This window comes from Enhydra lutris, unplaced genomic scaffold (assembly GCF_002288905.1).
Source record: "Enhydra lutris kenyoni isolate GAN:26980312 unplaced genomic scaffold, ASM228890v2 scaffoldscaffold1, whole genome shotgun sequence".
NCBI lineage: Eukaryota > Metazoa > Chordata > Mammalia > Carnivora > Mustelidae > Enhydra > Enhydra lutris.
In genome coordinates this window covers 24,548,970-24,561,924 of record NW_019154085.1, presented here as the reverse complement: position 1 = coordinate 24,561,924, position 12,955 = coordinate 24,548,970, and the positions used below count along the sequence as shown (strand labels likewise).

At 34.8% G+C, this 12,955-nt stretch overlaps 1 protein-coding gene across 1 annotated transcript in view; it reads right to left on the bottom strand.

The window, feature by feature from the left end:
* LOC111143396 (sperm associated antigen 16) overlaps positions 1–12,955 on the bottom strand; it is a 1,010,144-nt gene that overhangs the window by 580,628 nt on the left and 416,561 nt on the right. The gene's annotated exons all lie outside the window — the stretch shown is intronic.

Below are 12,955 nucleotides of genomic sequence, written 5' to 3'. Positions count from 1 at the left end.
TGAATGGGTCAACCAGGAAATTAAAGAAGCATTAAAAAAATTCATGGAAACAAATGAAAATGAAAACACAACTGCTCATAATCTTTGGGACACAGCAAAGGTGGTCCTCAGAAGAAAGTATATAGCAATACAAGCCTTTCTCAAGAAGACGAAAGGTCTCGAGTACACAACCTAACCCTACACCTAAAGGAGATGAGAAAAAGCAGCAAAGAAAGCCTAAACCCAGCAGGATAAGAGAAATAATACAGATAAGAGCAGAAATCAATGAAATAGAAACCAAAAGAACAGTAGAACAAATCAATGAAACTAAGAGCTGGTTCTTAGAAAGAATTAATAAATTTGATAAACCCAGGCCACCATTATCAAAAAGCAAAGAGAAAGGACCCAAATTAATAAAATCATGAATGAAAGAGGAGAGATCACAACCAAGACCAAAGAAATATAAACAATTCTAAGAACATATTATGAGCAACTATATGCCAGCACATTTGACAATCTGGAAGAAATGGATGCCTTCCTAGAGACATATAAACCACCAAAACTGAACCAGGAAGAAATAGAAAACCTAAGCAGATCCATAACCAGAAAGAGGATTGAAGAAGTCTTCAAAATCTCCTAGCATTACCTTGATCCCAAAACCAGACAAAGACCCAGTCAAAAAGGAGAATTACAGACCAATATCTTTGATGAACACAGATGTAAAAATTCTCACCAAAATACTAGCCAATAGGATCCAAAAGTACATTAAAAGGATTATTCTCCACAAACAAGTGGGATTTATTTCTGGGCTGCAAAGTTGGTTCAACATCCACAAATCAATCAATGCAATACAATACATTAATAAAAGAAAGAACAAGAACCATATGATACTCTCAATAGATGCTGAAAAAGCATTTGACAAAGTACAGCATCCTTTCTTAATCAAATTCTTCCCAGTGTAGGGATAGAGGGTACATACCTCAGTATCATCAAAGCCATCTATGAAAAACCCACAGTGAATATCATTCTCTATGGGGAAAAACTGAGAGCTTTCCCCCTAAGGTCAGGAATGCTACAGAGATGTCCACTATCATGACTGTTATTCAACATAGTACTAGAAGTTCTAGCTTCAGCAATCAGACAATGAAAAGAAATAAAATGCATCTGAATAGGCAAAGAAGATGTCAAACTCTCACTCTTCACAGATGATATGGTACTTTATGTGGAAAACCCAAAAGACTCCACTCCAAAACTGCTAGAACTCATACAGGAACTCATACAGGAATTCAGCAAAGTGTCAGGATATAAAATCAATGCATAGGAATCAGATGCATTTCTAGAAAACAACAGCAAAACAGAAGAAAGAGAAATTAAAGAGTTGATTCCATTTACAATTGCTCCCCAAACCACAAGATACCTAGAAATAATCCTAACCAAAGAGGCAAAGAATCTGTACTCAGGAAACTATAAAGTACTCATGAAAGGAATTGGAGAAGACACAATGAAATGGAAAAACGTTCCATGCTCATGGATTGGAAGAACAAATATTGTGAAAATGCCTATGCTACCTAAAGCAATCTACACATTTAATGCAATCCCTATCAAAATACCACCAATTTTTTCCAAGGAAATGGAAGAAATAATCCTAAAACTTATATGGAACCAGAAAAGACCCCAAATAGCCAGAGGAATGTTGAAAAAGAAAACCAAAGTTGGTGGCATCACAATTCTAGGCTTCAAGCTCTATTACAAAGCTGTCATCATCAAGACAATATGATACTGGCACAAAAACAGACACATAGATCAATGGAACAGAATTAGAATCCAGAAAATGACCCTCAACCCCATGGTCAACTAATCTTCGACAAAGCAGGAAAGAATGTCGAATGGAAAAAAGACAGTCTCTTCAACAAATGATGTTGGGAAAATTGGACAGCCACATGCAGAAGAATGAAACTGGACCATTTTCTTACACCACACATGAAAATAGACTCAAAATGGATGAAGAACCTCAATGTGAGACAGGAATCCATCAAAATCCTTGAGGAGAACACAGGCAGAAACCTCTTTGACCTCAGCTACAGCAACTTCTTGAAACATTGCCAAAGGCAAGGGATGCAAGGGCATAAATGAACTACTGGGACTTCATGAAGATCAAAAGCTTTTGCACAATAAAGGAAACAGTCAACAAAACCAAAAACCAACTGACAGAATGGGAGAAGATATTCACAAGTGACATATCAGATAAAGGGCTAGTATCCAAACTCTATAAAGAAGTCATCAAACTCAACCCCCAAAGAACAAATAATGCAATCAAGGAATAGGCCGAAGACATGAACAGACATTTCTGCAATGAAGACATCCAGATGGCCAACAGACACATGAAAAATTATTCAACATCACTGGGCATCAGGGAAATACAAGTCAAAACCACAATGAGATACCACCTCACACCAGTCAGAATGGCTAAAATTAACAAGTCAGGAAACAAGAGATGTCAGCAAGGATGTACAGAAAGGGGAACCCTCCTACACTATTGTTGGGAATGCAAGCTGGTGCAGCCACTCTGGAAAACACATGGAGGTTCCTCAAAAAGTTGAAAATAGAGCTACCCTGGGACCCAGAAATTGCACTACTGGGTACTTATCCTAAAGATACAAATGTAGTGATCTGAAGGGACACATGCATCCGAATGTGTTTAGCAGCATTCTGCACAATAGCCAAACTGTGGAAAGAACCTAGATGTCCATCAACAGATGAATGGATAAAGAAGATTCAGTAAATACATACAATGGAATACTATGCATCCATCAAAAGAAATGAAATCTTGCCATTTGCAACGATGTGGATGGATCTAGAGGGTATTATGCTGAGCAAAATGAGTCAATCAGATAAAGACAATTATCATATAATCTCTCTGATATGAGGAATTTGAGAGACGGGTGGAGGACTTGGGGGGTAGGGAAGGAAAAAATGAAACATGATGGGACTGGGAAGGGAGACAAACCATAAGAGACTCTTAATCTCACAAAACAAACTGAGGTTTGCTGGGCAGTATGGGGTGGGGTATGTAGTGGGTGGTTGGGTTATGTACATTGGGGAGTGTATGTGCTATGGTGAGTACTGTGAAATGTGGAAGCCTGATGATTCACAGACCTGTACCCCTGGGGCAAATAATACATTACATGTTAATAGAAATAATTTATAAAAATTTTAAAAAATAAAATAAAAAGGAAAAAAATTAAAATATTGCCTTCTGTTTGGATTTAAATACTGCTGTGAACACAAGTCACGTTATGATGTTTTAGTCATTTATGAGATATAAAGGAAGGTATCTATTTCCTCAATGGAAGGTATGGGCAGGGAAGGACTTGGGAGAATAAAAACTCTAGATAACAGGTGAAAGATTAGAGTCAGAAGGGGTGGCATCAAGTTTTTGCTTCTATTTTTTATTTATTAAATTAAGGCAATGTCTTATTATCCATTACAGCTATTTATCAGAAGAAAATTATTTCTCAGTAAGTGATAAGGACAAAATATTATATAGAATTCCTCAATGTTTTATTCTCCCTGCCCATAAGGGAAAAGTCTTGGGCAAAGGCCAACAGATTGCTTCGCACAAGAAAATGGGAGTCACCAAAGAAAGGAAATGTTAACTCTGAGGATAGAAGGCTTGGCTGATGGGGGAATCAAGGGAAAGCCAAACTAATGGAGGATCCTCAAGTTTTGCTGAGTGTTATCCAATGCATACAATCTCATTCGTGTTGTCACCTCCTCAAGGGGCAATTCTGCAGAGCCCTACACTAATTTTCAGAGCTTTTTAGAATGACAATGTCCTGAGATGGGTGTTCAGCCAGGAACCAAAAGGCTTTTATGTGGGTTACAATAAGTATTATATTGTACATGATATATATTGGCTGATAATGAGTCATTATGAGAAACTACCCTTTACTCTTACATATATAATTGTTAACTTTTGTATTAGAATCCATGATTGCCTATCTATCAACTGGTAGGGTATTATAGAACTACTTCATTGAAAGAACAGAATATGGTGGTCATCTTTAAGGAAACTAAATACAATTACTAGGCTTCAGAACACGAGTTAGAAAAGAAAAAAACATAAAAGTATATAAATTATTCTCCATTGAAAATGCACAAAGAAGTATATGCTTTCCCCCAGTTCTGAAATCCAAATTTAATAGGCATTTCCCAAGATGTCTGAAATTTTTCAAAGAACAAGTGAGTAGTTTGGATCTCTTTTAGCAAAGGAACAGATTTAAGAAGACTCTATTTGAACCCAACATCAGATGCCACATGGCTGAATAAATATTAGGTCCAGAAAATATATAAATATATATTATATATGTTATTATATATTATTAACATATGTATTATGTTAAATATATAAAATCAAGGATGTGTGTGTGTGTGTGTATGTGTGTGTGTGTGTGTGTGTGTGTGTGTGTGTGAGATATATGTTAAACAGAGAAAAATGGACAGAGGCTTGGAGTCAGAAAAACTGGACACCTCAAATATCCTATGGATATCCTATGGGTAGGCTAGCTTGGATTTTGTGGACATAACATCACATGTAAAAGAATCTCTCAGCAAAAGTTTTGGGTAGGTGGGAGGTGCGGTGAGGAAAGGCCCTATAGGAACTGAAGAGCAGCTAATGCTAAGCCAAATATAGACACTACTCTCAAAGGCATGAGGTTCACAAGTAGCTCCCAGGTTAAATAACCAAAAGCCTCAGGCAAAGTCCCTCAGATGGAGTGAGTAAAGGAGCAGGAGCCAGCATGACTAGAATGCTGCTTTAAGTAGTAAATTAGAAATTTGATTAGACTATTCATAGGACCCTAGATTTGTACCTTTTTGCACAATCATTTTTATACATTTGGGTTCATTGTATTCTCTTTGTTTCTTTGTATAAAGACCCCATTGTTGGCTTTTCCAACATCCCCCTTTCCTCTCTGTTGGGTGATGGGGAGATAGACACACGTACACAGAAACACATTTTTTTTTTTAAGTAGTTATACTCCTGTTACAGAGTACTTAGGACTCAGTACTTAGGACTCAGGACCCCACCCTGGACTCCAGAGAAGAAACATGAGTAGACTAAGCCAGTCCATGGCAAATTCATCCTTCTTGGCAGTGCTTAGTTCAGTTTTCCTGATGTAAGGCAGATGATCCATCCAGGGAAAATTTTTTATTTCCTAATTAGAGGAGATAGCTCTTTACACTGCCTGTGCATATTAATAAGTAAGATGTTGCTTTAGTTGTGGATGACTGCCATCTTCTAACCATGAAGAACAAAGCCAACATATAAAAAGAGGGCAGAACTGAACATATCATAAGAATAGAACCGGAGTTCTGAATGACCAAAAAATCTTATGAAAGCTAAAAGTTTCTTATTGTTTAGTCTATTTTAAGTCAGGTTTATTATAATTTGCAGCTAACACCATCATAAACAATATACACCTGAATATAAAATGTGGAATTGAGGAAAGATTTGCTTTGAGCGTATTATTATTGCTCTTGTCTTCTAAGAAGTTTATATATATTGTAGAAATTAATAAAGACTGCATGGAGAAAGCTTAAAAAGAGAGAAAAAGCGTGCCTGGGTAGCTCGGTTGGTTAAGTGACTGCCTTCGGCTCAGGTCATGGTCCCAGAGTCCCGGGATCAAGTCCCATGTTGGGCTCCCAGCTCCATGGGGAGTCTGCTTCTCCCTCTGATCTTCTCCCCTCTCATGCTCTTTTTCACTCTCTCTCTCTCAGATAAAGAAAATCTTTTTTAAAAAAAAATTTTAAAAAAGAGAAAAATGGTGACATAAGTTCCTTGAAAAACATTAAGTAAAAAATATAGTACCTTTCAATTTCAGGAAAAAAAAATTAGGAGAGTTGGGAGGGAGGAAAGTTTAAGTAGATGGAGACATTTATGCAGTTAGAGTGGTAAGTTGATTACATTCACTTAAGATGAGTTTTATGTTATTTGGAAAGAAGTATGTAAATTGATAGGATGAGAGCAAAATGACATATGGCAGCTGTGTAATTAGTTACAGAGAACAGACATGTTTTGAAATTTACTGGACAGAGAAGAGGGAAAATGACTATGAGGACAGAGAAGGCTTGCTGAGAAACACTGTGGACAGGACACTGGAGACCATTAATTATTATTAATTCTTGACTTTCCAATTACATAAGAAAAACTACTTGGGGTGGGGGGGGTGCCTGGGTGGCTCAGTCGTTAAGCTTCTGCCTTCAGCTCAGGTCATGATCCCAGAGTCCTGGGATCAAGTCCCACATCATGAAGCCGCTTCTCCCTCTCCCACTACCCCTGCTTGTGTTACTGCTCTCGCTCTCTCTCTCTCTCTCTCTCTCTCTCTGTTAAATAAATAAATAAAGTCTAAAAAAAAAAGAAGAAGAAGAAGAAAAGAAAAACTACTTGGTAGAGAGCTAAATTAATGCATTTGGATCAATGGGGCCAGAGAGTGAGGATAGTGGCAGAGGCTGGCTGAAGTGCTGAAGTGATGAGACATGAATTTAGTTAGGGACAAAAGAGAAGGTATAAAAAATTAGTATATTAAGGAAAAGAAAAACATGTATAATAATCAGTTAGCAAGCTCTTATCATGTGGTCAGAGGATTGGTTACTAAGACTTATGACAAAACCTAGGGTATAGTTATTGGAGCAGATGGATGAAGAGATAATACAGATAGATCTAAGTGTTAGGGTTGAGTTAGTTAGTTGCAAAGCATGGTGCATACTTCCTTTGGGAAGTGAAAGGAATAAAGATGTTTGCCTCTATCATAAATAATCGAAGGACATCTAACTTTATTGAGTCTATTTCTTAAGTACCCCCCCCCACCATTTTTCTTTCCTCACTGTCAGGAATTCAGGTACCACTTCTCAAAATAGACAATGTAAAAAAAAAAAAAAGTCTTAACAGCGACTTTCTTATTTTAACTGTAGTTAATTATATACTTTAAGCTAAAAAATCAGCCTCTGATTGAAGACTTTAAGTACCTTCCGGAAATGACAGTAATCATGTGAGCTGATAATACAGGTATCTATACAATTCTCAACCAGTATCAGGGTATTTAAAAGTATAAAATTTTAATATCAGTGTAACAATCATCCTATTTAAATTTTTTCTCACAACTCATCAATAACTGGATTATACACATGATATTTAGAATGCTTTGGTATAGCCAGCACCTTTGCCAGGAAATTTATTATAATCTCAAGAGCAAAACTAAAAAGCTAGATTTTCAAGGATTCTTATGCTTTGTTCTTCAGGAAGAAGATATTTTAGAGTATAATTGGAATCATTGTAGAAAACTTAGAGTGCAATTGAATTAGGTACAATTGGAGTACAATTAAATTATGCTTAAAAACTGGCCACTTGGTTAAGAACCATGGGAATATTTGGTTTAGCACAATGTTAGAAATGTTTTTTAGTAGGAAAAATAACACTGCCCTTAGGATTTTTTTTTTTGTATAAATACAAAAATAAAACATGGTATAATGTTATCAACTGTGAAGCAACAAAACTATTAAGTTTTATTAACTAAGTTTCATATTTTTCTAAAATTAAATCAGTTGCTTTTGTTTTGCTCTTTTTCTAAATCTTACACAATCCCAAATTTACCTTTTTTCCACTTATTATAGTTCCATTTAAAAATACGTCATTCTGGAAAACTGATGTTTCTTTTTTTTTTTTTTTAAGATTTTATTTATTTACTTGACAGATCATAAGTAGGCAGAGAGGCAGGGAGAGAGAGAGATGGGGAAGCAGGCTCTCCACCAAGCAGAGAGCCCAATGCGGGGCTCGATCCCAGGATCCTTTAACCCACTGATCCACCCAGGTGCCCCAGGAAACCCGATGTTTCATTAAGATTATGGTAATGATGTTATTTGGAACATTTATAAATCACATAAGAATTATGTTGTGATTTTGAGGGCTTCTGAATGTTAGAAAGGGAAGGAAAGTGTTATGAGCTCTCCTTTCTTTGGTAGTCTCCAGATTTAAAATATATACATTTCTATACTCCAGCCTTTACGCTTAATGTTTACAAAAATGTTAACATTTCTTCCAGTGTTCTAATTTCTTCCTTGTCTTAATCTCCTGGCAAATGAAAGGAGAATAAAACAATAAAAGTTTTTTATTTTTATCATTTTACCTCCACAATTTTCAAAAATAGATATGCAAAAAAATTTGTTTTGTCCTTAAGCCTTGTATTCATTTTCTATTGTTTCTATAGCAAATTGCCAGGATGTAGTGGCTTAAAACTACACATCTTACATTTGTGTGGGTTAGAAGTCTGATGTGAATTTCATGAACAAAAATTGAGGGGCCACAGAGCTACGATTCTTTCTGGAGGCTCTAAGGAAGAATCCACTTCCTTGTTTCTTCTGGCTTCTAGTGGTCACCTAAATTTGTTGGCTGGTGATCTCCATATTTAAAGCCAGTCTTGTTGCATTCCTCTGATTCTTCTTCTTTTTTTTTTTTTTTTAAGATTTTATTTATTTAGTTGACAGAGAGAGATCACAAACAGGCAGAGAGGCAGGCAGAGAGAGAGGAGGAAGCAGGCTCCCTGCTGAGCAGAGAGCCAGACGTGGGGCTCGATCCCAGGACCCTGGGATCATGACCTGAGCTGAAGGCAGAGGCCCAACCCACTGAGCCACCCAGGTGCCCCTGATTATTCTTCTTTAATACCACCTTCTTTCATCAGCAACAGGGAAAATTTCTCTACTTCTAAGGACTCATATGTTTAGATGGGCCCATCAGATCACACAAAACAATCCCTCTAACTGAAGGCCCTTAAACTGAATCTTGTCTACAAAAATTATTTTGCTATGTAAGGTAACATACTCATAGGCTCCACGGATTAGGATGTAGACATCTTTGAGGTAGAGGAAGGGATTACTTTGGGCCTCAGTCCTTGCACTATACAAAACTACACCCAAAATAATTTATAATGCTTTATATATATTATTTAATAATTTATAAACCTTACACTTACACCAGTGTGGTAATATAAAAAAAGAAAGCAGCTAACACAGCTGTTTTGAACTAATTTATTGGAGGTTTACTAATAATCCTCAGCTGTGGAAATTTGACTAAAGATTTGTAGTTGGTGTTCCTTAGCTGTGATGGTATACCCAGATATGAACAAAAAATTGCAGATTCCTCTTAATAAATCTAAGGCAAAGGTGAACTTTTCAAAAGGCCTTTTTTAAAAAATGACTTCTATATCCAAAGACATAGAAAGTGGTAAGAACTTCAATCTCATTCCTATAACAGCAACATACAAGATGACTTGGAAAATCAGAATTTATAAAGCCATTAGAGAACTGAAGATGCAAAGAAAATTAATATGATAAGGTCTAAATTGTAAAGAGTCCAATCTAGAAAAGAGTTGTGCACTTTCATGCTTAGCAGAGTAGCAAAGAAAAAGTTTAAGATGTGGGCAAGAAGAAAACAGTTGAACAAAGAGAATCCAAATACACTCAGAAACTCTTTTCCATAGGCCTTCATAAGAGTATTTGGGGAAAAGACAGGATTACAGAGATCTACTCCAAGATATAGTTGTATTGAGCCTACTGAACACTGGGGGCTGAACTAATCTAGGAATTTGTATCTCATGCACATACTTGAAAAACTTGTAATTCTCCTCTTAAATAACTTGAAGTTGGAGGAGAAGTGAATCCTACTAAAGTTTGAACAAAGCCAGCTGCACATCAAATACAGACTAGAGTGACTCAGCCTACCACACTAGTAGCCTCAAGTAAGATAGGCCATGTCCTTTCCTGGAGATAAGTATGATTTATTTAAGTATCTACTGCTCTTTTACATAAAATGCCTGTTATATAATATTAAAATGATGGCACAGGAGAAGCAGCAAGAAAATGCAACTGTCTTCATTAATATGAAATCATACTGGAGTAGCATAAACCCCTAGCCCAATGTGACTACCATTGTTTGGGAAGATGGCCACATGAAGACAGAGAAACAGGGAAAATGCTATGTGAAGACAGGGTTGGAGTTATACATCAGCAAGTTAAGGAACTCTGAAGATTTTGGCAAACCATAAGAAGCTAGCAAAGGCAAGAAAGGATTCCTTTCCAGGTTTCAGGGGGAGTATGGCCCTGCTTACACCTTGATTTCAGCCTTCTAGGTTCCAGAACTGTAAGAAAATAATTTTCTATTGTTTTAAGTCACCCTGTTTATCATATCTTGTTACAACAGCATTAGGAAACTAAAGAGTAACCAATGATCAAAAGAGAAAATAAGAGGAAGAGACCAAAAATAAAAATCCCAGATATTAAAATTATCTTCTGTGCCAAATAAATAACTATGAAAAACATAGTACACTATTTACAGTATATGCCGGTTGAAAAAGTGAACAACAGGAACAAATGGGTAGGATTTCAATAGAGAAATGGAAGATATACAAACTAGCTAAACAAACAAGGTAAAAGAAAATATTTAAAACATAAAATATGATAATGGAAATGACAATTCTTTTAATTGGTGTAAACCAGAAATGAAAGAGTAAAGAGTCAGTATACTGGAAACAAGTCAATAGAATTTATTCGAATTACACAAAAAGAAATACTATTTCCAGGCAAAGGTAGACTGCCACTAAGGGAGGAATACGAGCAAGTCATCTGCTTCTGGAATATTATAGAAACTCTCTCCCACAGAAGTTTTCTCACAGATTCAGGGTAGATGACATACAGAAAGAATTAAGGTAACTGTGGTTCATATGTTAGAGGCCTAAACTGAAGGAAATGAACATGCTTGAACAGATGTGAAACTTTAGCATAATAAGGGAAAATATAAAAAGGAGTCAAAAATGCTAAAAATGAAAAATACAACATCAGAAGAGAATTTCTTTGAAAGATTTACAATAAGACTAGACACATTAGAGAAAAGAATCAGTGATTTTAAAATTGAGTCATAGAAATCATCTGAACTGAAACACAAGGAGATATACCATAAAAACACTAATTGAAAAAAAGGTCTATGTGGCTATTGTAATATCATACAAAATTGACTTGAGAACAAAGAATATTATCAGATGCAAAGAGAAACATTATATATGATAAAAAAGGGCAATTATTCAAGACACGATAATCTTATGTGTATGTACGTTTACCCTTATATAGTACTACATAAAAATTAAAGTAAAAAGGATCATAGATCTAAATATAAATCTACAGCTATAAAAGTTGTTGAAAAAACTAAAGGAGATCTTTGTGACCACAGTTAGGAAAATTATTTTTAGGTAGGATTCCAAAAACACAAGCCATAAAAGAAAAATTTGATTTTGTCAAAATGAAAGACTTTTTAAAGAAAATATACAGTTAAGAAAATATAAAGACAAAACACATATTAGAAAACTTATTTTCAAAATATAGAAATAATTTAACTTTAATAATAAAAGGCAAACAACTCAATAAAAAGGCATAAATTTAGAACAGAGACTTACACCAAAAAATATATATGTGTGTGTGTGTGTGTGTGTGTGTGTGTATACAAACAAAAGAAAACAAAGCCACAGAAAACGATCAATATCATTAATCAAAGAAAAATAAATACAAATAAAAACAAAAATAAGATACTGCTACACACCCTCAAGAATGACAAGATTTTTTTTTAAAGCTTAAGATATCATGTACTCACTGATAAGGATACTGAGCAAATAAAAATCTCATATATTGCTGGTAGGAATAAAAAATTATATAGTGATTCTAAAAGACAATTTGGCAGTTTATTATAGAGTGAAACACAGTATATGACCCAGCAATCACACTCCAATGTACATACATAAGTAAAACTAAAATATATGTCCAAACAGAGATTTTAGAAAAATGTTGATATTATCTTTATTCATAATAGTTCCATATTGAAACAAACCAAATATCCATTAACTACTAGGATTACAAATAACTTGCAATGAGTTTTTGTTCAACAATAAGAAAGAATAAACTGTTATACATGCAACACTCTAAATGAACCTAAAAATAATTATGCCAAGTGAAAGAAGCCAGACACAAATCTACATACTATGTGATCTCCTTTAGAACATTCAGGAAGATGAAAAATAAATGTATAGAGAGACATTAGGCCTGTAGTTTTTAGAAGCAGAGGTATGTGGGAGGGGATTGACTACCAATGGCTCCAAAACATATTTGGAAATGTTGAATTGTTCTTTAACTTGGTTCTAGTTGTCACAACTCATTGAATTCACTGAAAAAGTGAATTTTACTGTATGTAAATTTATACTTCGGTGTACTCACTAAAAAAGAAAAAAAAAATCCCAAAACAAAACTCTAGGCCCAGGTCACTTCGGCAATAAACTATATCATACACCCAAAAATATTATATTACCAATGTAATGAAAGCTCTTTCAGGAAATACAGGATGAAGGAACAATTCCCAACTCATTTTATGAAATCATATAACCCTGATATCAAAACTAAAAATATTACAAGAAAATTATAGACCAATAATCTTCATGATCATGGACACAAAAACCTTTAGCAAAATAGTAGCAGATTAAATCCAGCAATATAAAAAGTACACTAAATACATCATGACCATGTGAAGTTATCTACTAATGCAAGTTTAGTTTTTCACATGAAAAGAAATGCAATTTATTTAACTTAAATAACAAAGGGATTTCATATGATCACTACAGAAGATGAAGAAGCATATTATATAACATAATTCAACATAATTCTTATTTTAAAAACAGTCCTGGAATTTCTAGCCAAAATAGGAAGTCAAGAAAAAGAAATAAAATCAAAAATATTTGAAAAGAAGATACAAAGCTCTTTGTATTTGCAGATGACAATATTATATACATAGGAAATTCTGAGAAATCATCCTCAAGTTAATTAATTAATTCAATTAATTCAACAGTTAGAATTAATAAAAATTCATCACAACTCTAAACAAAGTCAA